We start from the raw sequence: 25,665 nt of genomic DNA on the forward strand, positions 1-25,665 counted from the left end.
CAAACTGAGTTGTGTTTCTTGCTAGGTACAGAGATATTAATTTATATCATTTGAGGAAAGAGTCTTTTTATATACTGATTAGATATAATTTTCCTCTTATAGTTGAACAAATTTTAAAATTAGCTTATCATACCATGTAATACTTCTTTATGAAAAGAAAAAATAATTTTCACGCTATGGTAAATTGATGTTGTTTATTTTGGAGCTGCTTTTGAAACCTTGATTCATACTGAGCAATAGTTATCCTGTGGGACCACTTAATTAAGGACTACCTGGCTCAGAGCTCGAGACATATCATTATTCAAATAGAAATTACGCGCTCCAGTAAGGTCTTAAAGATGCTAGAAACTAGAAATGGTAGGAAACTTAGATTTGTTTGGTTTTTTATTGACAAAATTCTTTGCCACTTTAGCTGAAGTAAAGAATCAAGGTGGGTTGTGACAAGATAATGCTGATCAGACAGTTGCTCATGTCTTACATAACATGCTGGGTAACATATTTTGTCAAATGGGCATGAACTTCCAATGTTCTTCTTTACTCTCTTCACATGGGAATCCTGCACCATGAACTCTCTATGCTGTTGCATTCATCATCCTTCATGCTTTGTCTTCCAATAAGTGCAGATTTGTTTCTCAGTCAGACTTCTGTACAACTGCACTCTGCACTTCACTTTTCTTTACTCTTTCTGTGCCTGACTGTTAATCTGCCAAGAATAAATCTCACAGTTTTCCTCTGTTTCTTCACACTCCTGCAGAACTATGACTTAGAAATTTAAATTCTGTATTTCTGGACAATTACAGTTCTGAGTTTAACACTAGGCCATGTTACATTACAGAATGGAAAGGAAATTTTACGGGGCCATTGGTGAACTGGGAAAAAAAGCAACACTGAAATACAAGTCAAGTATACTATAAATTCTGACAGCAGAAAACACATAGGAATCAAAAAAAGAATTTGTTACAGGTTTGGTTTTTTTAATAATGTAAAAATGAAATAAAACCTTTTTGATGGCAGTGTAGTTTCAGACAGCAGCCTCTGCAAACAGGTTATGGTTTAAAATATAGGATCTACATTATTTTGATACACTCTAATCTTGCCACGCTGTTCATTGTGATGAATATTGTGAACTAGCAATGGAAATTATTGTGTTTGATCTGGGAAGTGGTCTTCTGGTCTGACTGTTCCATTTTGTTTGGTGAACCTCAGAATGCTACATTTGCCTCATGATTTTGTGAGAAATTTAGGCTCTGCTTTGTGCATTATTTCAACATTTCAGTATTACAAGCAAAAGTCCCTTGAGATGTGTACATCTATGAACTGAAATGCCATGGCCTTTGAAGGTAGAGTTTCATTTGTGTAATTCCAGTATTTATTACTATTTTTGATAGCATCAAAAATACAGATATATCAGTGGAAAAAAAATCATTGTGATGACTGAGATGGTTATTTAAATGCCATAAAAGATCTTCTTGTTCATGTGATTCTTCCTGCGCTTCCTACAAAATTATCTGAATTTCCTCTCCGAGGCTTTAAATAAAGGAATAATTCCTTTGACCAGCAGAGAGCAGCAATGATATACTTTATAAGGACTTGAGTCAGCCCTTGCAAAGTCCTGTTACTGGCATGAGGGAAAGATAATATTGTGTATGATTATGATTATCAAGTATTTATTGGAAGAAAATATGTTGAAATGAAAGCAAGAATGGGGAAAATGTGCCCTCTTTTCATTGAATTCTTTTGTAGAGCCTTTTAATTTCAAATACTTTCTGTTAATGTCTTATTTGCCTATATGAAAGTTACAAAGATTTATTACTTACCCTGAACTGTTCTTAAGTCACCCTAAATATTACTAGGTGATATTTTTCACACTGATCTGAAAATTTTCTCTGAAATTTCACTGCTTGTATTGGGCATGTGTCTATATTTTAAACTTACAGTGAAATTTTTGCCTCATAAATGTCAATAGGAGGTTTTTTCCACTGACTTATATGAAGTCAGAATTTCTCCATTCTTGTGACATATATATTATCGATTCATTATAAAGACATCAATCACATGGGGTGAAACAAATTCTAATAGTGCATATTTTGGGGTTTTTTACTGTCTGGTCACAAAGATACTTGTGCAATTTTACAAGCACTGCATAGAAAGGATGAGAACCTCAATTTTTCCTGTGCTAGAGTATTCTAACCGTGCTGTTAGACATTTATATTTCCTGATCTAGCTCTGTGGCTCTTGCATGCTTGATTGTGTAGCAGTAATTTAGAATGGATGACAATGCTTCTTTGTTCTCAAGCTTTTAGGATGACCCTGAAAATTTAAAAAACCCCAAAACGAAAACCAACTTCAGTTTTACCTCTCATGTCCTCGTGGGACATGTGCAAAGTAGGAAAGAACATTAACAATGCCACTTTCCTGTCAATTCTGGAAAGAAAGTGGGATTTCTGTTGGTGGGTGGCCCAGTGTTGTTTGTACATTGTGTGTATATTAGCATTTTAGTTCAAATCAGGACAGTGGCTCAGGAGTGAATCTTCTGTGCATGCTACCACATGGAGCAGACTTACTGTCACAGCAGGATAGTTTTCAGAGGATGTCTAACTAGAATATGTGTTCCTGATACCAATGAATATTCACTTCTGGGACATACTACTTGCAGTTTGGAGTGAAAATGCTGTCAAACATACAAATGAATTTATACCTAAGGACAACAACCCTTTGGCACCAAGTATTCTGCCATTCAGATCCACCCATGCTGCACCAAACTGAGGCTGCTTGGGATAAAGGAGTCCAGGCTGATTTGTGATTACAAGTTCCGAAGGAGCTGGGGTGGCAGCAGCACTTACTTGCTTACACTGAATCACCTCTGTTACTGCCTGAATACTGGTGTGCGGGAAACTCTGAGGTCTAGACTAGAAACACTGCTTGAATTTAGGCTACACTAGGCTTGGGCAGTGTTGGAGAACAAACATTACTAATTTCTCATATTCTTCATCCTATGTGAATTGCAGTAACTCTCCCCTTTTTTGAGTGTTAACTTGTATTAAGTTCCCTTTTCTTCAGTATTTCTATTGCAAAGTAGGGGCAATGGTGTCACAAAGATTTTATAAAAGTAAGTTTGTTCATGTTTATGAAGCACTGAGGTTCTATTATGATGAACTCTGCATAAGCTAATGAGAAAAACATTACTCTCTCCCTTCAGAACAGGTCTTGAATAGCGTGCAACAGATTAGTTGGGAGACCACAGACCTGATAAATAGGGAGAAAAGAAAATATTACATAGCTCTTCATTTAATGAGTACCATCCTTTCTGTAAATGTAATGAAAAAAGGTCTTGAAGGAAAATAAAGGAATCTTGTAATTAAAGATTGTATCAACACTCCATGCCCAAAGCACCTAGCTTAGGGTTCTGTGGGAGATTTCATTCTGATGTTTCATTACACAAATGCATGATAGTGCAACCTAAGTGTTATTCTTTTAACATATTGTTTTGCTGCAATTCATTTAAATTAGGATTGGAAGTTTTCATTTTGATTAAATTATAATTCTTGCCATTTATTTATTCCTATTCAGTTATTTTGAGCATTATTTTAAAAATTACAATAACCATTTCATGGATCAGCTGTGCATTAAGGTTATCTTAACATTTTATTAAATATAAAGGTATTTCTAACTGTCATTGTCATGGCAGTATTTGTATTGAGCCAATAATAGATTTCTGCTTTACTAGGCACAATGTAATGATAGAATGAGATATAGTCCCAGATGGGCCAAGATTACTGCCTTTACAAGTAGCAAGGGCAAACCATACAAAAGAAGATATTTAAAATGGAGGTTAATCCAAAAAAATGAGATGTGTGCAAATATCATGTTGATTCTAACAGTGGATTTCCTTTCATTTAATTAATTGTATTTTTACATGTAATTTTGTGCAGAAAGACAGCTCTGTAGAATTTAGTGAGGAAAATACTATGAACAAGGATGTTAAATATTGGATAAGGGGAGAAAAATATGGTGGACCACCAAGCAGAGACTGAATGACGGAATGGGAGCAGATAGTCTTAAGCACAAAAAGAATTAACAGGGAGTTATTCTTCAGCATCGTTTGTAAGCTTTCGATATGGTTTTGAAATCACTTTCTTGATCCTTCAAGCTTTAATCAATATTTTATTTCAAATTCATTAATACAGTGTAAAAATAAAATTCACTTCAGAGGGAAGATTAAATTAAAATGTTGACTTTTGCTGCAGTCTGCCACTAGGGCAAAATTCTGTATGCCAATATTTTTATACACACATCCAGTGTGATATAAATAACAATGCAGATGAGGGGACAATTACACATGAAACTGCATATTTTTATTTTATTTCTCAATTTTCTTCTTTCTCAGGCATTTTTTTTAAACAAATAGAGCTGTTGTCTGTTTCATTTCGGTTTCTGCCTTGCCAGGATATCTGAGCACTAGAGCTCCTACCTCTGCCTTGGACAGGTTCTGTATGCAGATCTTGCTATGCTGATCATCCCCCACCTGATTAATGTCCCGTGGAGCCCTCACTAGTCACTGCTCTATGATGCTTTGAAAATCTCCACTACCATTTAGGTGGAGCAATTTTGTTAATTATTTTTGTTGAATATTATTTTGACCAAATGAGCCTGTTGAGGAGTTGATAGGCAGAAAGTCAATGGCTGTAAACAGAGATTGCCTCAACACTTTATATGGGTTTCTCAGTGTGGATGAAATAATAAATTGTATAGGACCTAAAATTAACTTCTCCACACCTAGTGTTAAGGCCTTGTCCTGCACACCCCTGTCTTTTATTTGTTTCTTTGCTTTCTCATCTGGCTGGACACTTCTGAGGTTTCCCCCAAAATGGAAATTTCAGCCTGCAGGGAGGTGGTGTGTGCATGCCTGCTCTCTGCTTGCAAATACTCTTCAGTGACTGAAACGTCTCACAGAGTTCTCTGATAGGATTTTCATACCTTTTTTTCCTTGACCTGAAAGGTCCTTTTGGTCTGAATACATATTTCAGCTTGGTTTAAAAAAAAATCAACATTCTGATAAATGAAGTCTGTGAAAACTGCCCCAAAAGTCAGAAATTATGTTATTTTGATTAGAAGCTCAACATGTCATTTGGTAGTTGGATATTTTTGAAAGATGTTAATCAAAGTGATATAACATCAGTATCTCCATGCAAGGACAGTGTTCTACAGGGTTTTTCTAATATTAGTTAAACTTTTTTTAAAAATATAATAGAAAGAGAACTGTGAGAATAACTCTAATAATATTATGCATCTCCTTGTTGAAAAATGTGCTTATTATAGTTCATATCTGTATTACTTTTTATTGTATGTAATTATTCTAGCTATAATTAATGGTAGATTGTATGTTTCTTATTAGTTATATATTGTTAATAAATATAGCTATGATATTGTAAATAGACTGCTTGGGACTTTTCTACTCTCCATGAGGCCGCTCACAAATACTGTTTTAGATTACATTTCATATAAAGCTGATGAGAAAAATATAAAAGAATACTATAAATATTTTCCTTTTTAATAGGTTATAACTTACTCTTTCTAATGCTTAGCCTGCCTTCACAAACTAACTCTGTCACTTGTTTTTATTGCACGTTTTAGTTCCTCCTTGCAGCTATTCTTAATGCAAAAGAATGAGCAAACCACTGTGATTTACTTTAATCTTTAGCCTATTAAATCTTGCACTTGAAGGTCAAATTTAAGAAGAGGCAAATCTATGTTTCTTTAATACACTTTAATTCTACAAATAAAATGTGATTGAAACTAAATTGTAGTAGGATTTCATTTTGGAATTTCTCTCTACTTCATCTGGTAAATATTGGTTGAAGGGAGGATAATGAGAATTTGAAGTTACTTGTTCCCGAGCGTGCAGGCATAGTTTTCATATGGCTTTGTTAGAATGTTACAAGAAGATACCTGGTGGAAATAGGAAAACTATGTGCTTATAATGGGAAAATAAAAAGTCAGTGAAGGGTAATAGAAACTACCAGCAGTATGGGGGAGCTTTCAGTGTGAAGCAATATGAGAAGAAACCTGTTGTTTACTGTAATTAAATTTCAATAAGGGAAACATTTCCAGATTTAAATTTTTAAATCAAGAATTTCTTTTTTTCTAGAGAAACTGAATAGGAAATTTAAGTTTAATAAAAAAGGATTGATAAAGTGTATTGTGTGTTAAAACAAACCACAGAATCATAAGTGATAGTTCTAATCAGAAAAATAGATAACAAAAAAAGAAAAAATAATGCTTTTCGAAGCAATCTGTATTACAGGTAGAATATGAGAAGAAAGAATACAGAGAAGTTTAGAGAAGGCTTTGAAAAACTTTTAAACATTTCTAGTATAAACATCTAGAAATATTCTTGGGCCAACTATGTATTTCTTGAAGTCATAGACATCAGTGGGAATCCATCAGACCAATACTGAATTGGAATTAAAGTGCCGAAAAAAGTTTTAAAGAAATATTCCAGAACCTTCCATGCAATGAGAAAAAGGAAAGGCTTTTGCTCTCTATTACTCTTACAATCTAATGACTCTTATTTTACGAGTGATTGTTAAGAAATAAAAATGCAAGTGTTGCTCTAAAATCTTTTCATTTGTGCTGTCTGAAACAGACAACCCTGAGAGCCAACAGGTGTATCAGGGGACAGATCAGGGGCACCTGTTTCTCATTTCATTATAATTTTTACTGGTTTGCACCTGAGCTGTGGGTTGTGGCTCATAGGCTTTCGTCTGGTGGCTTTAGTGGCTCTGGAATTCTCTGTAGAGGAGAGGCTGCTTTCAGTCAGGCACAGTGCTACATATGAGCAGAACACTTGTTCAAGCAGAGAAGTGTCCTTCAGTGTCAGAGGTGAGTGAAACTGGTGAATTTGCCAGTCTTGGCTGGTCTGTGGCTGGACCAGATGTTTGCTGAGTGGTACAGAAGTTGTCTTTTTTCTAGAAAATGGGTGAAATAGGATTGAATTTTTGCTGCAGACAGAAAGATGAGACTACCTCTCTCAAATCTCATCATCATGGCCAGGCTTTGTGAATTAAGATTTTTTTGTCAAGGGCTTTTCCCATGTGGGTGAACCCTTCAAGCTTGCACAGTGGGTTTTTTGGGTGAGGCACAGCATGCACAGAACTGGCCCCACCATTTAAGTCCTAAGGTTCATCTCCCACGGCTGATCAAGCTTGGACAGTGACAGTGAAGTCCTCGGGACCAGAACTTACAGCCCCTGGTATTCCCAGGATGTCTCCCATCCAAGTACTGACTGGGGCTGAACCTGCTGAGCTTTCAAGATCTGGGGGGATCGGGTGTCAGGGAGTCATGGCCATAGTTTCTCAAATTTAGTTGCTTAAGCTAATATGTATTAGGTAAGGGTGGGATGGACTAAATCTCCCATGAGAAATAAAAGAAGTAATCTCTGTATTACCTTTTAAAAAAGCAATTTTTATGCGTGAGGTTCAGCTGTTTAGTCTGTAGCCATCTCTATGGCATCCTTCTAGTGCCTTGAGCCCTGAGGAAAGGCAGAATTGGCAATATTTTTCTTTTAAGTGCTTAGTGTTGGACTGTTCAGCTAAACTTTGACTCAGTGAACCTATCTAAATGTTCAGTGAGATTCAGTGGCTTTGTGTGAGTTGTCTTGGTGGAGACAAAAGCAATTGATTTTATCTCAGAAAGGTTTAAAAACCTTCCCCGGGTCTCAAAATGCACCAGATGCTGAACAGAAGAGAAATGTGGGTTTCGAGTCTCAGGCTTTGGAAGAAATATTCTCAGTAATTTAATCTAGGGAAATAATTTGGGTTATTGTGGCACAGAAACCATTTGTTGAAAAGGAAGCCAAGCTACTGATTAAGAAGCTAGGCTGCGTAGAGTGTTGATGGTGGAGCTGTGGGAGGGAGGAGGAATAACTTACTGTGCTGTAGCTGGGTATATGTGAACTAGAAATAGTCCAAGAATTTGCATCTTTATCAAATTTTGCAGGGAAGTTATTCTACTTTTCAGTAGTTCTAAAGGTGAAAATTTAGATCTTTTTAATGGCATGTATAAGACTAGATGTACTGCTTTGATGTGTTAAAATATCTGAAAATTTGTTTACATGCTCAGACTGTTCTAAATAAATTTAAATCTGCTTAAAAAGGATTTAATTAGAGTGGAGCAAGGGTTCTGCTGATAGTTTAATATCTGTTTAAATTGTTTATATTGTTTTGCTTAGTATGTAAACTATAAGCAGATTATGCCTTCTTAAATTGTCAGTTTCAGCTGAGGTCTTATCTGGAAGTGTGTATTCTCTTGCTATATTGTAATTGCCAAGTAAAAATATGCTTAGATTAAGTAACACCGTTCTAGAAGCATTTCAAAATTCATTTTGTTGCACTATCAGTTCTATAAATGTTTTTTGTGACTGATCAGCTGAGAGAAGTCATTATATACTGAATATTAAATTTTTTTCATATTAACATGTTTTATATTAAAATTGTTTCAATCTTATATACAAAACTTGATTTACACAATGAAAGAGTTTTTAGAGATATTGTACCTTGTGTCCAATGAAGAGTTAAAATTTGTTTTGCTAGAAAAGTTAACAGATCAAAGGACTACAAGAAAGTGTCTCTATTCCCACCGTTCTTGCCAAGACAGTGTGCAAAGTTGTCTGCCAAGAGTGTAGCAAAGAGTTGGCAGTGGATCTGAGATGGACACTGTCTATCAGAAAGAAGTAGCCTCAGAATTTCTAATTTTGGCTGTTTAATTATATATGAAGAGTACTGGGTTTTTTTTCCCCAGTAAAATGTTTGGTTTGTGAAGAACAAAGAAAAGACTTCTAGCTTAGATTTCAAGAAAAAAAAAAAGAAGTCAACCCTTTGTGATTAGAATGTTGGGGATGTTGCTAACACATCATGTGCTGTGCTGTTTATTCAGTGTGGAGTTTTAGAATCCCAGAAAAATGTCTACTGGCAAGGGGCATGTTGTTGTCTGAAAACCTCCAAGATGTGCAGCATTTAGCATTTATAGCAAAAAGAAATAAGAATTATACTCTGTTATGGAGTATGCTAAATTATACAGGATCTGACAATTTAGGTTGGGGTATTAATTTGCACTAATCACTGTCTGTTTTGAACAAGCCGCACTCTTATTTCATGTAAGGAAAACCTAAAAGGTGCTTATTTTCCTCTTTGGAGAAATTACTCTAAGATTAGACCTTCATTTTTAAAGAATTCTTTGCCCTTCTGGATACACAGAGAGTAATATATTGCAAACCAGACAATTAGTCTGATCCCTTCAAAAGATGATCAGCAGTCTCACATTCAACCTCAAATGGAATCAGATTTGTTACAGTTCATTTGCCATTCTTCTTAGTCATTTAGCTATGCTGTTTCATGTTCTTGACGGGGTGGTTGTTGTTGTGTTCCTGGAACTATTTACTAATGCTTTGGGCAACCTTAGAAAAGTATTTTAAAATTAGTAAAACATTCTCATCATGTGTGTCAATGACAGATGTGGTGGTTCTGTAATCCTGGGCTCAGGTGTGTAACTTACTGTCCTTCACAATTAATGATTTCTCTGTTAATCACTCAGAAAGGGAATAAAAATGCCTTAATACTCAGTGAAGTAAATACTGGGTGACATCACAACTTAATGTTAGTTTTGGAACTGGGTTGTGCCCTTAGGAAAAATCAAAAGGCTTTTCTTCTACATCAGTCTTAGAAATATACAGCTGTTATCTTGGAAGGTGTAAGGCCATAGACCTACTTAAGAACTTATATGAGGGCAGTGGTGCACTTTCCTCTGGGCTCTCTGTCTTCTCCTGACGGAACTGGTGTCCGAGCTACAGCTGTGTCTTTCTTCTGAATAAATCCACTTAATCTTCTTGGATAGCCACAGAGAGCTAAGAATAATCTTGCTCCTTAGGTTTGACTTTTTGGTCAAATATACACATGTCCATCATTCATGAAAAAATAATGTCTACAGAGGCAATAGAGTATTTTAAAATTTGAGCATGCAGAAATAAAAGAAGACTAGAAGTAAGTGGTTGTTACAGTTGCAGAGACCTTAGAACTTCTTAATTTTTATTTTACCTTTTAATGAAGAATTATAAACTGGTTTGGGATGAAACAAATATAGTCAGTCCTACAAAGGCTTCAGTGAGCTGAAAGCTGAAGAGAGAGTTTTTTCAAGGGTATATAGCGATAGAACAATAGATAATGGCTTTGAACTGAAAGAGAGTAATTTAGATTAGATACCTGAAGAAGTTCTTCACTATAAGGGTGGTGAGACACTGGAACAGGTTGCCCAGAGAGGTTGTGGATACCTGATGCCTGGAAGTGATCAAGGCCAGGCTGGATGGAGCTCTCATCAACAGGGTCTAGTGGAAGTTGTCCTCACCCATGACAGGGGGGTTGGAAGTAGATGATCTTTAATGTCCCTTCCAACCTAAACCATTCTGTGATTCTATAGAAATAGTGCAAATCCTATGACAATATGCAAACTTTCATTAGAGTTTGGAGTCTGCTACCTCCATGATTTCTTTTTTCTCCAGTATGTAATGTAATGACTTATCATGCATACATTCATCATTCCCAAGTGCAAAGCGCGTGGCTAGGATGGAAGAACTGTTTACTTCATGACTCTTTCTTTTCTCTCTAGTGTAGAAAGTGTGTTTATCTCTGGAGAAAACAAGCTGGTGCTTATCATCCAACATTAAAACTGTTCCTGGATTTTAAGTTGGAGTTCTGAGCTGAAACTGATTCTCAGCATGACCATTGAACGAACCCACCCAGCCACACACCTACCCCCCTGCATGTATATATATACACACACATAAATATATATTTACATACATATATTTTATATATGTACACATGGGCATATGTATATTATTATGAAAAAATGTGTAAAGTTACAGTTTTGTGGATTTTGTTATGCATTAAATTTAGCTTGAAGTCTGCTTTGCCACTGAAATTGAAAAGAGAATAGCAGTCTCTGTGAAGAGCAGCATGATAAAAAAGTTAATAAAAATGTCTATGGCTTATTGATTCTTTTTGGAAGACAGCAAAGATTTTTTGGAAAATGTAATATATTGCAATATATTTCCTTCCAATATATTGGACATGAAGCTTAGTTTCCCATGTGAGATGAGAACCACCTAGAATTTCTCTTTTATTACTCAGCTAGAAATGCAATTTCTTTAATGTAGAGAACAATATATACTGTATGCTCTTCTTTTTGTAATTTATGTTTTTCCTTATGAAAAAGTTGGGATTTCCCCACCCTTCCTCAATTCTTCCAGCTTTCTTGAAGTAACTCTACGTTCTAACCACGTATGGCCTTAGAACAATCAGAAGTGTGTGACTGGAGTCAGTGTCAAGAAAGGCAGATGGGATTCTTTTTTAGTTTCAAGGCTGCACAGATGAGAATCAAGAATAATATCTATTTTTCAGAATCATTCTTGCTCATAATTCAACACTTTCCCTGGTTTATGTGTTTTCCTTATGGTATATTAATTAGCCAATTACTTTTCATACTGCCTTAGATGTGGAAACCGTGCAATGTTTCATTCTTTTTTGTAATATAATTTCAGACATTTGAATATGGTACCCATATATCTTCACCCTTTTTCTTTCTTTAAGCCCAGCCCTTCCTTACAATCACATTTTCTAAGCTTATTAAGTTTCTTGTCATACTCTCAGATTGGCCTAATTTTATGTGTGTCTTTATTTGACTAAAACTTGTCAGAGTAATACAGTGGAGAGTTCTCCTGCAGCTCATCACACTTGACAGAGCAGGGTCAGTTTGTACAGTGTTAGTTCAGTCTGTGAATCACGACCTTCCCTGCACTATGGCTGCTTGGCTTTCTATTTTCCAATCTATTTTTCCTTAATTGTGTAATATGAATTTGAAGGATTTTTTACATTTTGCACGGCAAGTGTTAAGTACAAAACTGTCTTGGAGAAGATCTTTAGGTGAGAAACTAGAACTGTGAAGGAACCGTTTTTTAAGAAGATTTTTGTGCCCCAAACTATGAACCTTTCTAAGATATTACTAAACATTTCATTTTATGTATATATGGAAAAGTAAAAATAGATTTGATAACAGAATAAACTTTACATTGCCAATATTAAAAATAGTGTGAGGGGAAAAATCATCCCAAATAATTTTATTAAATCCACCAGATTATTAAGGTAATGGTTAATTCTTATTTTAATTTATATGTATTTGCAAGTAATTCAAGTAAGAATATGTTTCAACGTGGTGTACCTTTATTTATTGGTTTTATTTCACTTGTTTTAGGGAGTTATTTAGGTATTCTCAGTGACTGTACTGACTCACTTCACTATACATGCCAAAATTCCGCTCTCTGTCAGTCATGTGCTTATATGAGCTCTTGGATATGAACTCCCCCTCCCTACTGAATCTACTGTTCAAACATCTCTAAAATATGTCTTCTCGACTCTTCGATGGAGTCTTTATAATTGTATAGTCAAAAATGTAATTTTTTTTATAATCATTCTAGCAGAGATGAGACTCATCTATATTTTAGCAAGGCCTGTTGCAATAGCACAAGGGGTGATGGTGTTAAAAGGAAAGAGGATCTGTTTATACTAAAAATAAGAAAAAAGGGCATTTTTTACAATGAGAGTGGTGAATCACTGGAACAAGCTGCCCTGAGAGGTATGTGGTCGATGCCCCATCCCTGTAAACATTCAAGGTCAGGCTGGATGGGGTTCTAAACAATCAGTTCTAGTTGAAGATGGCCCTGGTCTGTGCAGGCAGATTGCAGTACTTGACCTTTAAAGGCTCCTTCTAACCCAAACTATACTATGATTAAATCCTAGAATATATGATATATAAAATGCATAGAGTGACTTAAATATCATAGTAAGTGCTTTTTTTGTTTGGGTTGCAAGGAGCTGGGATATCTATGCCCTGTGGGTAAGGGTCCAATCTGCCAGCCTCACCATCCAGCAGTGCCTCCTCTCCCCTCTGTTTCTGGCCATATAATCCCACCACATGTTCTTGCTGGTTCTGTTCTGTTCATGTGCACAACCAGATCAGTTCAGTAACCTGCAGAAAAACTACCTCAGCATAGAAAGTGATATTTTTTTCTCCTCTCTGCCACCCTTCCCCACCCTCTTTGTGTTGATGGTTAAATAAGTTTACTGTGCAGACAGGCAAGTCCCAGAGATAATAAGAGAGCAGGTAGGATCACACAGGGAGGGGAGGAGGAGGAACGGCATTACCCTTTTAGCACAGTGAACCACTTAATCAGCTCTTTTGCAGTGTAAAGACTAATTAGTGTCTTGAATTTACATGTCAAATTTGTCGTGACAACTAAGCTAGGCAGTCTTAATAATGTCCTATAGATCACCAGTGTCTTTTCACTCTGTCTTATTTTTGACTCTTCACATCTATTCCTGATTAGGAGAGATGCTTTTGTATTCTCAAAATTGCTTAACCCTTCAGAATACTTTTTTCAAAAGTCAATACCATGGGAGAAGTCAGATTAGAAAGGTGAGGACTTAAACCAAGTAGAAGTTGGGTATTTTTCCCCTGTAGGAAATTTGGAGCTAGTAAAGAGATCATCTGAAAACAGGAAAATTTGATGAGAAGCTTAAGTTAAAAAGGTTAAACTGAGATTACAAATATGACCTGACTACAGGTGTTACCTGTCTTTTCCACAAGTGGATCCTCATTTTCTCAGTTACATAAAATACATATTTTCTGCTTTTTGAAATTAAACTTGCAATATCTTTAACTTTTACCACCCTGTTGTGAACACATAATGAGTAGAAAACAATAATTTAATGTATTTTCCAGTTCTGGTTTTAGCTTTGCTTTGATTTTGCTTTAGAGTATTAGAGGAGTTGATGTAAAAGAATTCTGTAACTTTGAATCCAGTCTCTGTGAGTGGCTTTGACAGTATTTAAGGAAGGTGTGAAAGAACATAATCATCTTACTGGTGCTTTCTCCATATTTCAGCACCAAACAATGTGTATCTTGGGGATTTCTGAAGTCAAAAGATACCACCTCTCTGCATTTAATATGTCTGGAGGGTTTGTTTTGGTTGGTTGGTTTTCATTTATTTTTGTTTTTGTTTTCTTCTCATATTTTTCTTGTAGCTTTTTGAGCTGTATGACTCTCCTTGGCAAGGAGTTCCACAACATAACTGTATAATCCACAAAGTACAACTTTGTTTTGTCTTGAACTTTTGACCAGTTTAGTATGGAAAGCCTCCAGTTTCACAGGCTTCAGTGCTCATCATGGATACAGAAAATGGGTGGTTTGTGGCTCAAAAGTATGTAGAAATATTTCAGATTAAAATTGCAACTGTTTTACGTGTAAAAGGTCCACATGAAACTTGTTTGCACCATGGTTTTCTCATGTTTTGACATTTTCTTTTTTTCATATTTAAAAAAACTAAACATGATTGCTAGTGAATCTTGTTTCCAATTAATCCTGTATTTCTGAAAGCACTGCACTTCAAAATTGTGCTAATCAATACTTTTTAACAAAATATTCCATCTATAACCACAAGGAATACAAAACCAATTTCTGTAGAAAAGTTTACTCTAAATGGTTCTTGGCTCTGATTAGGTATTGTAATGACAATGATGAAGCCTAAGGTTTAGGGATGTATTACTCCTTCGAAGGATGTATGAACAATCTCTTAATGCTGGAAAAGCAAGCTTGCTCACTGGGGGGGTGGGATGGGGGGGTTTACAAACTGCCAAAGATACTATTTCTTTAAAACTGTACTTAGAAAACTTTGTTCTGACTGGGTTATTTGTTTGCGTTTGGTTTTGGTTTGGTTTGGTTTTTTAACCAAGCCAGCAAGATTCCAAGGCAAAGATAGCAGCCTTTATAGTCTCCAAACTTTTTCCACAGTTTTGATGCTTTTTATATCAGAAAGAATTTAATCTATTTCATGTTCTGAGAAAATGTCTAGAATGGTTTTGTTTGTTTTCTTACAAAATCAGAAGCATTACAGACTGTGCAAATCCACAAGAGCTAAAACAACTACACCTACAGCAATATTTTTTGGAAACTCAATTAAAAGAGTCTAGGAGTTGATTTCCTAGGTATTTCTTATTTTACTGAATATTTTAACTCCTCCTTTGAAAACAACTGCAAAACATCTTCAGAGCTGCCCTTTAGGAAGGAAGGCTTGTCTTTTGTGACATAACTGCATGATGTTTGAGTAACTGTCTGGCAAGTCAGATGTGACCTCTACTGTAGTAATCTGCTTTTATAATACTTTCACTGTTTCTTTTTGCTTTTACATTTTTTTTAATCTGCATACATTTCTCAGCATGACTGAATTTTACAGGGTTATGTGCAGCAGAGTCAGAGGTAGGTGAGTTTGACCTACACAGATGTGCTGCAAAAAGTAATTGGAATCTGTGATGCTGGAAAATTGTTTTTGTGTGGTTTCACTTGAGAAGTGAACTGTGACTGGGATTGTTTGCTGTCGGAGAACAGCTGCCCTGCTGTGGCTGGATTAGCAGTGCTGCACATTGCACAGCTGCTGGAGCAAAACAGTTGCCGGAGGTCAAGTATAACATCTAAATTGTAAGCTGTTTGGACCAGGCATCATGCCCACCTTCCTCTTCTTGTCTAAATGTGATCCCCGCGCTCCCCCCCCCCCCCCCCTCCGTAGTCCCTGTGAACCTTTGAGTTACCTACAACTGCCAGTACTGGTTATGAGAACAAAGAAGCCTTACTGCAAAAGCTGAGAATATGAAACGGGGGAAATAGAATCCTACAACACTGCTTACTGAAAGACTGCTTTTACCAGCAATGAAGAACCAGTGAAAATTGGATCTTTACCCAAAACAACACATTTCATGTTGTAACATACTTAAATGTAGATGATGTCCTGTGTCTATTTCCATAGATTATTTTTTTAATATAAATTCTGTACAAAACCAAGGCACTCCATACATAAATACTCCATAAAATAGCCAATCCATACATTTATCAGAACATTCAGGAAACTACTGAGAAGAAATAAATAGTGATGCTACCTGGTTAACCCTTGACATTACTTTCAACTCCTGTAATTTGTGTGTCAGGACAGGTGTCCATCAAGAATATCACCCAATTTGTTTAGGTTTGTTGTTTTGTGGGGTTTTTATTAAGACAGTGTCTTTGATCTGACAACCACCTATGGAAATATATGTACACAAATTATGTCACACTTTGAATATGTCTCAGAAGTCTCACAATTGACACTTGAAAATCCTTTATCATCATTAAAGAAGGGTTACTGGAATCTGACATATTGTACTTCAGGAGCAGTTTATTTGTCACCCCAGATGAGGCCCTTGTACATGATTAGTGTTGCAGTGTTACAAAGGGGAGCAAGAAGAGAATACTCACTCTTGAGCAGAAATGTGAGGAGAAAATACTGAAGTGTGAGCTAGAATAGCTATTTTGGGCTCTTTAAGGCCAGCTAAATTGATTGCACTGCTTGCTCTGAGAAACCTCACCTGAGCAAAAGAATTAGAAAAGCAACGTGTGTCCTTTAGGTCAGGATTACTGTTCTGGCTAGAATACTGTCTGGGATTTTAGATTAAAGGAAAACAATTTTTTTATGCTGAATTAACATTATGTAATTCATTCTTCTGTTGACCCTGAGATTGATTTATAGTGTGATGTCTTCATTTGGGATGTAAAATAATAATTTGTTAATACATTGGTTTATGAAGTAATTCTTCTCTTGTGACCTTAATTACTCATTTTGATTAGTCAATAAAGATTTTATAGTAGCTTTTTAAAAGTTGATATTTGATCACTCATTAATTTGAAGAAAATCCTTGAAGACAAAATGGATAATTGCAAAATATATCAGTAAGTTCAAATATTTAGAACAATAAATTCAATAAAATTCCCGTTGACCATCAAAGTTTCATGCCTTTAATTCATTAAAGATTTTAACAAGGGGAAAAAAAAACCCAAAAAACATCAAAAAACCCCCAACAAACCTCACTTTAGTCTCTTACTGCTTCTAAATCAGACATTTTAAATTAACCAATGCTGAAGATATAGTAACATCAGATATAGTACCAATCATGAGTTCTGCAGTGTTATATGTAAAAATCTTGGAACTGATAACTAATTCTTCTTAATTATTTAAATAGTTGGTACTCATCTGATTGATGTGAAATATTAAAAACTCCCTAAGGCTGGAGGTTTATTTTAGTTGGCTCTTTTTGTCCCCATACCACTGTTTTATTTTGAAGTATTCAGGAGATTAGCAGGGCATAATTTTTTACGTTGCAGAGATATCCTGGTCTGACCTTATTCAGAGATTATTATGACTTCCTACCACACAGCTCAGCCCGTAGAATTCCCCTTGCAAGTTTTGCATGCTTTATCTTCAGACTTACTGACTCTACTACAGTAAGAACTCCTCAAGGTAAAAGATTTTTTCTTAATTCTTTTTTTCAGCATAAGATTACCTTTCTTTTTTTAGGTGAAAACCTAATCTTTCTAAAAAGGTTTGATTATGCAGCCAAAGCACCTTCTACTCTTCCACAACTTTCCCGTACTATATTTTCTGTAAAATCTTAATATTTTCTCCCTGGTGTTAAGCTCAATTAACTAATGAAAACGTAGGTAAGAACATCATATTAGCTACTGTCAAGCTCCTGGAAAATGGATAGTTTTGTAAGCTTTTTGGAATGATGCAACCAGAAGTATCACTTGGAAATATTTTATTTAAAAAATATTTATTCAAAGCTGTCATCATCATGGTTTTACTAATACTGACAGAATGAAATAATCAACTTGTTTATCACAATCCCTTGTTCCTACTGTTGCAGTTACAGATTGATGTGCTCACTTGTTGGAAGTTGCTCCTAAGTGGAAAACATCATCCTTCAATGTGTTTGACTTTCTCTTTTGTCATCCATTCTGTGTCATTCATTCTCATGTAGTTTGCTGGAATGAACATCTGTAACATGGGTTGCTGCATGCACAGGGGTGGTAACGAAACTTGTGCAGCATGGCAGTTCAGTGCCTCCCAACACATTTTTACATGGAAGCTGAAAAGTGCAGTGAAAAAGAGGACAGAGGGAATGTGACACTAGACTTCAATTTTAAATAATGATTTTTTTTCTTGATTTTTCCTTTCTCCATATGAAGTCATAGTGTCTGTTAAAAATACAACTGATTCTAGCAGCTCATGCTTCCCAGTCTTGACAAACCATATGAAAACCTGTGAGGAAAATGCACTTTTTTCTTTTTCTTGTTCCACCATATTAGAAGTATGTAACCACATCAGATTTTGTTCATGCTTTTGTTTGATTATAAAGCAAGGGGATAGAGAAGGAATAAAAAGGGATAAGTATTAAAAAAACCCCAAACAACTGGATATGATTTGCCAGATAGGTAAAAATACAAACATAAAATCAGGTTTTGAGAGCACATTTAGAATTCTGGGGATTTTTGTCTTTTCTTATATGCTATTTTGCTGGTTTAATCTTCTTGATATGTTTATTCTGCTCTTGTTTCTATGTTATTCTTTTAATGCTACCCCTACAATTCCCTGTTTTAGTTTCCATGTTCTTAATGTAACTCTTCCCATTTGTGAATGCTTAATTTGCTAATTAAAATTGTACTTCTCTGTGATCATCCATCAAATGTTTACTTTCCTCAGTTTTCCTATAAGGTTCCCGGTGGCCATTGCATCAGTCTGTTCTTTAAGCGATCTGACTGGAGTTCACTTACAGGACCGTTTTCTTTCTCAGGGATAAAGTTTCAGCTTGTGCCTTCTGTTTGCCAACTGAAAAATGTAACTAGTTGCTTTGCCATCAGTCTGAAGAGTGACTTAGAGCACCCAAATCAGTTGGAGGAGCAGTATATATTGCAGTGATGTTTGTCTGTTAATTACTTTTAAAGTCATTTTTATATCACTGTCTGTGAAATTTTATCTGTTATCATATGAAGAATGAAAAAAAATTGCTGGCTTTATCTCCCAGCATTTCCTTGCAGCATAATCCAGAGTGTGCCACTTCAATCTACTGATCAATTTGTTATAGATACAGCCCATTCTCAAGGCCTATATCTACTGTAGTATCAAAAGACAGGCTGATGAACTTTTTCAAATATGGAATGTACAGAAAGTACAGCAGGGAGCAAATTACCAAAGAAGTAGAGTGTTGGTCAAGATGGGCTTCAAAACTGAGTGAAGATAGTAGCTGAAATGAGAGAGCCTGGTAGATATAGATTTAACTATGCAGCAGACAGCACTACTTCAGCCAAGTGCAGCTTTCTTGGATGATGAATCAACAACAGAAGGGAAGTGGTAAGTTTTAGGATAATCCTAAAGTGTATACAAATAAGGTGATATTTCAGGATTTTTCATGTCACTCTAAATAAAAGTTCAAATCCCTGTTCTAAGGTCTTGCCTACAACTGCTCTTCAACCATGAACTGAAGTACGGTGGTTGGTTGGTACAAAGGAGAGGAGGCAAAGCCACTTTGGTGGAATATTTTATCCCGGGCTTGATGGGTACAGACACACAAATATGACCTTCCATATGGTTACATGTAAAGGAAGATACTTTTCTTTCTTTTGAAGAGAGATCAGTGGTTTTTTGATTGCTAATTTTTCTTCTCTACTTCTTTTTTCCCACATGAGCATATCAGTACTTTTCCCCTGGGTTGTCTTCACACTTTGGAAGAATGCCCATAAATACCTACAATGTTACTACTGTCTCTGGTTTACCATTTCTTTATTCTGAACTTTCTCAGCAGCTGCTCCCCTGCTCCATATTGCCACAGCAGGATGCTGTGCCATTTTCTACCATTCCTTTCACCGCTGCTCTGCAGCTCATGTGTGTATTTGCCTGCAACTCTGACTTATCCGAGTACCCCGGAGATCTCTCCTTCTCTGGGTGTTGTACAGAGGACTAACCTGGTCTGTTGTTTCTCTGTACCTGGGAAGCAGAGATAAGTCTCCAAAGTGTGCTTGCATAGTTGCTTCACACCCTTGTCCATTTGAATACCAAGAGTAAGTGTGATGCAACCTACCTGCTCGTGTCACCTTGTGGCCTCCTTCAGCCGCGCCTGTGCCCCCTCAGAGGGGCAGCAGGACAATGAAAATAGCAGGACAGCAGTCTCAGCCCCTTCCTGTCGTGTCCTGCTGTCACATGCTTACTGTGCCAATGGGAAATATCTGGTCCCTGAAGCTGGAGAACAGGAGTGCTCAAACTCAGTTTTCTGAAGTGGGAGCTCTCTAAGGAAAGAAGCTTTTTTGTGACAGTACATAAAGAAAAGGAAATATTTTTAAAATTGCTACCATTGAATGTGGATACTGGTATCTATAGCTGTAGAATCTATGTTGGCATCAGTCCAAGAGAAGGAACATTGTACAGGAAAGTGAGAACTTTGTACTGAAGCCTTCCTGACATTTTCCTAAACTTAGCAGGTCTTGAAGATGTTTGGTTATCGAATAGACTTTACTCATACCTGAGCACCTCAGAACCTGAAGGAAAAATGCCAAGGATACCTGTGAACTTCATCAGGTTGTTGATGAGCTATTGCATATTTTAATGACTAAGGAAAAAAGATAGCAATCAACATAGTGAGGGAAAGCCATTAATAATTCTAACAAAGCACCTAAATGTTGCCTTACAGAAATATGTAAAAATCAGAAGTAATATGAGATTAAGATCTGTACAGACAGGTACTGAGTAATAGTACAACAAAAATCAGGTTTTCTACTTCTTAAAATGCTACCTTTCTCATTTTTAAAATGTGTCCTAATTATTGAAAGTTTAATTGGGATTTTTTTTCTTTCCCTTTATCATAAGGAAATACTCATATATTCATTTTGCCTCTCTGTTTATTATTCTATTTTTGGAACTTTCATATCTTCCTCCAGTGCTAGTTCTCAAATAAGTGCTGTTTAGTAATGTGAAAAAAGTTTCCATTTGCCCTTCACAACTCAGTGAGCTGTAAACACTGAAGTAATTGAGCCACCCACATCCTGGTCTGCAGGTGATATGAGAGATGTATTTTATTAGCATTTAATTAAATTGCAAATGTTATGCTAAACTGTGAAATTGCTGGCAAAAGTTGAATAGCTGGATTAAATTACACCCTTGTTTAAAACCAAGAAATAAGAAAATTGTTGAATAATCGGAACAAAATAAATTCCTCAGCTCTCTTGAAGCAATTAACCTATCCTCTGCTGCTTTAAAAAATATGCCCCAGCAAACATACTGAAATTTGATGCTGTTGTAACATTAATTTCACACCTTCCTTGTTTAGGTTAATGGTTGTTGATTATAACAATGAAGATTAAATGGATCTCATTCAATCTATAGCAATAAAAAGATAATATACACTTGAAACAATTGCAAATTATTAAAATTCAATTTTCTATTATTGCATTAAGATTTGGGAAAGGGTTTAATAACTTCCGTTTATGAACCCTTGATTCTCTTAGAGTTTGGGGAATATTGGATTATTTGATTTATTCCCATTTGCTTATTTGGATGTGTGCCTTACATATTCTAATTATGCAAAAGCCATTTGATATGATTTTGTTTAGAACTATCTATTTCCAGTTAGAAGTTATAGCTATCAGTAGAGCATGCTGGCTATAGCAGCAAATGCTACAGCCAGCTGGAAAAGGTATTTTGATGGGAAATGTGAGGCAAGAGGGCTCCAAGATTACATTTTTCATTTGAGGGATGAGACAAAAAATGTGGAAAAATAAAAATTTTCCGCTTGCAAAATCAGGAGTTAAAGACTGGGAGGGGTATTGGTTTACCATCCAGAATTATTTTTATTTTCTAGCATTACAAACATAAACAAGAAAAACCAAACAAACGTCCCTTTCTAAGTGGATTAGGGAAGGATCAAAGAGTACTGCAACTGCCTTCATTCAATTCTTCTAAGCTGAAAGCTGGCACTCAGGCACTTTAAATAGGTAGTGTTTCCAAACTATTAAGTTAAATATTTGAGGATTGTTTCTTTTAAATCAGGCTGCTGCCCTAAGAATATAATTTTAAAGTAAAATTATTTCCTTGGGGTTTTATTTTTTTCTGGTAAAGAACCATTTTAAGTTTTAAAAACCCCTGTCAATTCCGTGCTTATTGCACAAAGCCAATGTTCTATTTCTAAGTGGCATTGAAAGTGAGGAAATTGCAATATGATTTTTGCCTGTTTTAAGAAGTTATAAGGTCATACTGCACTCTCTAGGTACTGGAATGAGTTTGTTGTTTACATGCTCTGAGTATATGTGGGCTCGCATGACTTGTAACTAATATTAATGAAGAATATTAGGTGTTCTGCACATATGCAAATGAACACCTAGGAACAACAACAAAAGAAGAGCTTTGTCTTTTAGCACTCCTGTAAACCAACTCCCTAATGCTGTCTATATCTGAAGAATCAAAAATTTTTGGAACTTAAATATATTTTAGAAATGAAGTTTCAAATTACAGTAGTATGCAAATCTGTACTATGTGGTAGAATTTCAATGAGATGAGAAGTCTCTCTTTTTCTAAGTGAAATTACTGTAATTACTGTATGTTTTCTTATGCTAACCAGGAGATCTCTGTATATTCTTAAGAATAACTCTTGAATAACTATTGATATACCCGAGTCACAGTTTTTTTCACAAGTAGTAACACGTGAAGCACAATAGAATTTGGAAAAAGCGAGGCTTATTTCTTATTGAGCCTTAGTCACTCAAAGTGTGAAATATTTCATCTTCGTTTCTTCATTTCATACTCTCTAATGATAATGAAATTGTGAAATTACAGTTATTTGATGTGGTATTTATACAGTTATCTAAGTTAACTGACACTGCAGGAGGAAAAAAGTAAGTTCAGTGACAACTAATTCTGCATGAGACCTGGGCATGTCCAGGTTAGTCTGTGCAAAACTCAGCTTTTAAACCTTATTTGTGAACTCCACATTCCACCTTAGACAAGGAGAGCAGATGTATATGGAGAAGGAAACACAGAAACACATTTTTTATTTTTTTTAACTTCATGCAGAATGTTTATGAACCTTATTTTTAGATCTGTAGTGCTATTCATTAGATGCTTTAGAGAGTCATTTTAAAGATGAGAATCAGTTCAAATTAAGACCTGGCATTTTATCCTATTTCAGGCTATAGATACATCCATAAAAACAATAGACTGCCCAGTTGTACTGTGTATGCCATGGAGTCTCCTGCATCCCACAGATGTTGACAGCTCTGGAATCCTATCCCTCATTTGAGAGAATTAAAAATTCTATGATTAGCTCAGAGGAAAATTTAGACTTTAGGGCTTCCAGTGAAGTGGTAGGGCAGTGCAGCCCAAATTGCCAGACTTGCTAGACCAGAAAAAGAAACAGAAAAAAAGGTGTGGTGCTGATCTAGTGAACATGCCACTAAAATGGAAGTCTTGGGTGTTTAAATACTCCAGATTACCTGTTTCTAAGGAATCCTCATTAGTAAGATTGAACTGACAAGTGTTTATCATCTAAAAAGCGAAAGAGCAGAAGAAAACAGCATAGACTTCTTTCCTCAGACCTTGCCAGAGCAGGCCAGAGCAGAGATAGATATTCTGACCCAAAATCTGTTGAGGACAAAGAAGAATTACTTGTCAATTTAATAGATCCTGGACTAGATTTGAAATGAAGTGGCATGTAAGTCTCCAAACTCATTAATTCTGATTGGATTATTGACTTTTTTTCTTTTTAATGAGTAATTAGATCAGCTGGCTTCACAGAGATTGTTGAAAAGCCTTTGAAGAGTTACAATTGTTAAGCTATGATGTCTTACAACAATGAAGGCAGTGACAAACCAAAATCCACTTCCTGTTTTCTGAATAAATTTCTATAAGATTTTATTTGTTATGCTTCTGTGAGCAGTTATTACAGCAACTATTGTTAGCTGTAGCTATTAGTTTCTACTTAAATCAGTTCACTATGCTGAAAATCACTGTAAAATTCCTGCAGGTATTGTTCACTTTAGGTGCCAAGTTCTCAATTTACATTTTAATGGCTACTGAAGTAGTGAAAGAGCTCAGTTCAGAGTACAGGAAGAATCTATCTAGAAATTGTCATCATTCTGGAAACCACACGTTTAGCTGATTTGGTGGTTGTGTTTGTTCCCATCCTCAAAGATGAATCAAGCCAGAACATAACATGAAGCAACCAGCAAGCATTTTGAAACTAAATCTGCATCTAAACTTCAGAGCCTAATATTTTCTTAGTTAGCTAACACCTTTTTCTGTAAGCTTGTTCCCATTTTAGAAGCTACTTTAAGACTAAAAGGAAAATTCCAATAGTACTCAAGCTTTTCAAGGAATTACCTTTGTTTATGAGTTAATAAAAATTATGTAGCTTAACTCAAGGCTAGTAATAAAAAGGGTTTTGTGCATTCAAACAGACTGGGAACTCTGAAAATTACAAAATCCATTTTAACTATTGTGTGATAAAATGGGAAATAGTAACTGGGTTACAACCAACAATTCCTGTACTTTTAACAGTTTCTTGTTATTAAACTCACTAAATCAGTTTTCTCAAAACCCAGTAAGAGCAAAAGAGGAGTGAAGGAAGACTTGGAAAGTGCATTGGATGAAGATTGTTATGCAGGTATGATTGCCTGTGAATAAAGAGAGAGGTTTTCTTGAAAGGGGATGCAACACCATGGGTAGCAAATCCTGCTCAACTTTAAAGAAAGGGTTGTAAGTAATTTAGGACAGATTGATATAGTAACACATTTTAAGTTTTAGATCTTTCAGCTCTGGAGTAGGAATAAAGTAAAGGACTGGGGAAAAACTTGGGAAATAGCTAACTTTCTATGAGTATGTGACTCTGCAATGCTTTCAGTAAAAAGAGGCGAGCAGTTGTTTCAGTCACTGTGGCTTTGGACTTCTAAAACTTTCAGCCCTAAGGAATCGTCTTGGTCTGTACTGCTCTTGGTAAAACACCTAATCATGAGCTCCTGATTGTAGAATCTTTAAATACATACTCTGTTATTTAAAGAAAAGGTTTCTTCTTTACGTTTTTCTATCTTGCAGGAGCTACTTTGAAGGTTCTACTTCTTAGCTTTTACTTTGGTAAAGACCTTGATCCTTCAGTAAGCTGTTTTCCATAGGCAAGTCACATCTGCTTTTAATTTGCTACAACAGAAATAGTTAAAGAACAATAGCCAGAAATTCCAACTCTTCTTCCAATTATGCTTTTTAGATTATGGGCTGTTTATCCTATATAGGTTCACAAAATAGAAAACTCAAAGCAGGGTTTGTTTAAATATTGCAGCTATGATAAGTGCTTACTTTCAGACTTGTGACTCTACAGGAAAAGGATATCGTAGATATCCTTAAAGGTTATCGTAAATGCTATGTTGAAATTTTAGTGACCGTAATCTATAAATTTCTCCCTGTGGAAACATATTCCTCTCCCAACACAGTCATCATTCTTCACATGCCTTTTATTGACTGTAACAAGGCTCTTAGGAACATGTAATCAGACACAGTCAATAAACTCTGCTTGAAGGTTTGCTGTTATGCATTGGCAGAATGCTAATTTATTTAGCTGGGCTCTATGTCTAAATGCCACACAGAGACTGTGTATTTCTCTTACTTGAGAAATGTAGAACTTGCATTGGACCAGATGGTGAATTGGCAACCTGGTGCAC

General features: G+C 35.8%; 1 protein-coding gene across 4 annotated transcripts in view; it reads left to right on the forward strand.

The window, feature by feature from the left end:
* The window catches only part of KCNIP4 (potassium voltage-gated channel interacting protein 4), a 403,843-nt gene that overhangs the window by 241,798 nt on the left and 136,380 nt on the right, over positions 1–25,665 (forward strand). Inside the window, exon 1 of one of the 4 annotated variants that reach the window (XM_071556710.1) lies at positions 6,812–6,882. The exons of the other annotated variants lie outside the window; for them this stretch is intronic. The gene's annotated coding sequence lies outside the window, so the exon portion shown is untranslated. Of the gene's footprint in view, positions 1–6,811; positions 6,883–25,665 lie in introns of those variants that run through there. 4 annotated transcript variants of the gene reach the window in all.

Source organism: Pithys albifrons, chromosome 5, assembly GCF_047495875.1.
Source record: "Pithys albifrons albifrons isolate INPA30051 chromosome 5, PitAlb_v1, whole genome shotgun sequence".
In the NCBI taxonomy this organism is placed as follows: domain Eukaryota; kingdom Metazoa; phylum Chordata; class Aves; order Passeriformes; family Thamnophilidae; genus Pithys; species Pithys albifrons.